This window comes from Calidris pugnax, unplaced genomic scaffold, assembly GCF_001431845.1.
Source record: "Calidris pugnax isolate Ruff unplaced genomic scaffold, ASM143184v1 scaffold56, whole genome shotgun sequence".
In the NCBI taxonomy this organism is placed as follows: Eukaryota; Metazoa; Chordata; class Aves; order Charadriiformes; family Scolopacidae; genus Calidris; species Calidris pugnax.
Genome location: NW_015090839.1, coordinates 10,568,021 through 10,570,895, shown reverse-complemented (window position 1 = coordinate 10,570,895; position 2,875 = coordinate 10,568,021). Strand labels below are relative to the sequence as shown.

The window sequence follows — 2,875 nt, the reverse complement described above, 5'->3', positions numbered from 1 at the left end:
AGAAAGAAAGAGAGAGAGAGAGAGAGAGAGAGAGAGAGAGAAAGAGAAAAAGGTCTCAGAAAGAAGAGCCCTGAAAGTTTCCTCTAGCTCGAACTGGGGTGGCATGACGGCGCGTACATGCCATCTCCGCGGGTCTGTATTTGTCTCATCAGAATACGAAGGGGCACTCTCCGATGGGTTTCGCAGCAAGGGCTCAGAAAGGAGCAACACGGCTAAATGGCACCTTTAAGTACCAAGCTACAGGGCAAAGGATGCAGTGTAAGAAGAGATGAGAGTGTGCTTGGCGTAGCTGATATTTATTGACATATCCAAAAAGGAAATAAGTTAAAGAAACGTTAGTTATTCCGTGACACAATTGTTGCACAAACTGCCTTCAATCAAGTTGTTTTGTTTTCAGGGCTCTTTTGCAAGCATCTTCCACACGCTTGGTTTGAAGGGAGAGATCTCATGGGCTGTTCTGCATTTTCAGGGACGATCAAGTCAATCCTGAGAGAAAAGAGTCTCTTTAGAAGGGGAAAAAGTGTTTCTTCATGGAGTTCAATTTATTTTTTTAAACGCCGTACCTCAGAGAAGAGGCCCCTTGTAACAGATTCCTAGATCGTGTCAAATTATAACAAACTGAATCGCAAGAAGCAATTACAAAGCAAATATTGTGATCGGTGTTGTGGGTAAAATCGGAGCCGGGTTTATAGAGGAATATTAACTCTGATTTTTTTTTTTTTTTTTTAAATCAACAGTGATTAGATTTGTGTTAAGCTTAAAGACCTTTTCCTGTAGATGGCGTCCTTTGGGTACTGAGTAATCAATAATAATAATACGGTCGTACTCAGGAGACTTAAGGATTGGATAATAAAATAATTAATAATATTTTTAGTTATATATTTCTTGAAAGCTAAAAAACTTAGATTTATCGTAAGCAAAAGTGTGTTTCTCCTTCACGTGGATGCAAATAAAAACTGTTTGAATAAATAAGTTGTTTCTGAACATTTTGTTGTCAAAGTGTTAAATGTCCCCGTCATTTTTATTCAAACACTAACATGATTACAGCCAATTATATATTCACCAGTGTTCTTTATTTTAGAGTAATTGTACTTGTCACTAATAAAACAGAGACATAATGGATCGCTACTGTTCTGAATTTTAAAGCAATTTTCTGTAATTTGATTGAATTATACATCGTCTCCGCTACTTTTTTTTTATATCTATATTTTGAAATCCTATTTTCTTGAAAATTGCAGCTCTATTCCTGTTTTGTTGTTCCTGAAGTAACGAAACCTTCTGTAACATTTATAAATAGAGCCTCGTCCCTTTTAAAATGTGGAAAATCAGAATTTCAGCCCCAACATACTGAAAGCCTTAGACTTAAAATGCGAAAGTCCGGAGGAGCGCCTAAACCAGAAGAACACTTGGCTCAACGCGCTGTCCTCCTTTGAGATGAGGTGAATATAAGCAGAGAAATCAAAACCGCTCCGTGCATGGGAAGATTTGAGGACTTTATTGCAGTGATTTGGTGCGCTTCTTGGGGTTCAAACGCAGAAACACGTCAAGAGAAGCAGTTCGGTTGCTAATATTTACCCCGGGAGAATAGGTAAAGAAACGGAAAAAATATAACGCCAATTACGTTCTTCCAAGCAATTAGAGCCATTTTCCGTATACTGCCCGTCTGTTCTTTTAGGTAGCGGTTACAGGTAAGACGCCCAGGAGTGACTTGGCTGTCTTTAGGCAGAGACAATAGCGAGGCAGAATGATACAGAACTATATGGAGATACCGCAGGCGGAAGGAAAATATCACGCTACGTTATTATACTGCTCCTCGGGTTGTTTTTGCTGAGGATGAGCTCTCAGAGGGATGGTTTTTTTGTTGTTGTTTTTCAAAGCCGAAAACATGCCTTTAATTTAGCAATTGTATCAACCATCAACGCGATGCGATATGATCCGCGTTGTCGCCAAACACAAATCAAAAAATGATACAAAGGCTTTCACAAGTTAATTTCATATGACAAAACACGTGCCCACCACAACAGGTAAAGTTAAACTATCATTTGCAAACCGTGCGATTTGCGTGAAAAGGTATCTCTTAGGTACATTTAGCACAGGCAAACACGAATTTTTTTTTTTTTCCGGTATTCTTTGTACTGTAAGGAAAAAGTAAGGGAAGGCAGGGGAATCCAGGCGGCTCACTGTGAGAACCCTTCAGTGAAGCCTTAGCGGGACATGATCCCCACCCTCAGTGAGAACACGCTCCTTGCTTTGGCGGATTCTCACAGAAATTAGCTTGTAGTCGCCTACAAAAAAAAAAAAAAAAAAGAGATCACCCCCTAAACGCAATATGCCAAACTGTTTTCAGTATATGAATTGCATTTTCTCATGTTGATATAGACAGAAAGTATAAGGATTTTATAATCATAGCTTTGTTTATTCTGTATTTATTCATGTCCTCAAAATACCGCCTCTAGCAGACTGATGAAAAGCTCAGGCTTTCATCATTTTACAATGATAGAAAACATTTTAATGGACAAAAGCCCTTGCCTTCAACTGAAGCAAGTGAAGCTGCCTGACTGAAGCAGAAATCAAAGGAGAATCTGAAATACTACTTTCAAGAACGCTCTGGTATGGTAGTAGAGAGCACAAGAATTCAGGGAGTTTTGCAGGTTTCCATGCTCAGGCTATACATGGTAGTTTAGGATCTAGATTCTATAAAACTGTATTAGTTTCCTTGGCAATGTTTTGGTAGCAGGAGGGGCTACTGGGGCGGCTTCTGTGAGAAGCTGCTGAAAACAAGCTCTGTATAAAAGACATATCATATTAAAATAATACATGAACACACCCACTGATATCAAGGCTACGATATCAGCCCTTCCCCAAGAAACTTATT

At 39.1% G+C, this 2,875-nt stretch overlaps 1 long non-coding RNA gene across 1 annotated transcript in view; it reads right to left on the bottom strand.

Moving 5' to 3' along the window:
• Positions 1-280: 280 nt before the first annotated feature.
• The window catches only part of LOC106888062, a 9,650-nt gene continuing 7,055 nt past the window's right edge, over positions 281-2,875 (bottom strand). Inside the window, exon 3 of the long non-coding RNA XR_001412029.1 lies at positions 281-486. This is a non-coding gene — a long non-coding RNA (uncharacterized LOC106888062). The remainder of the gene's footprint in view (positions 487-2,875) is intronic.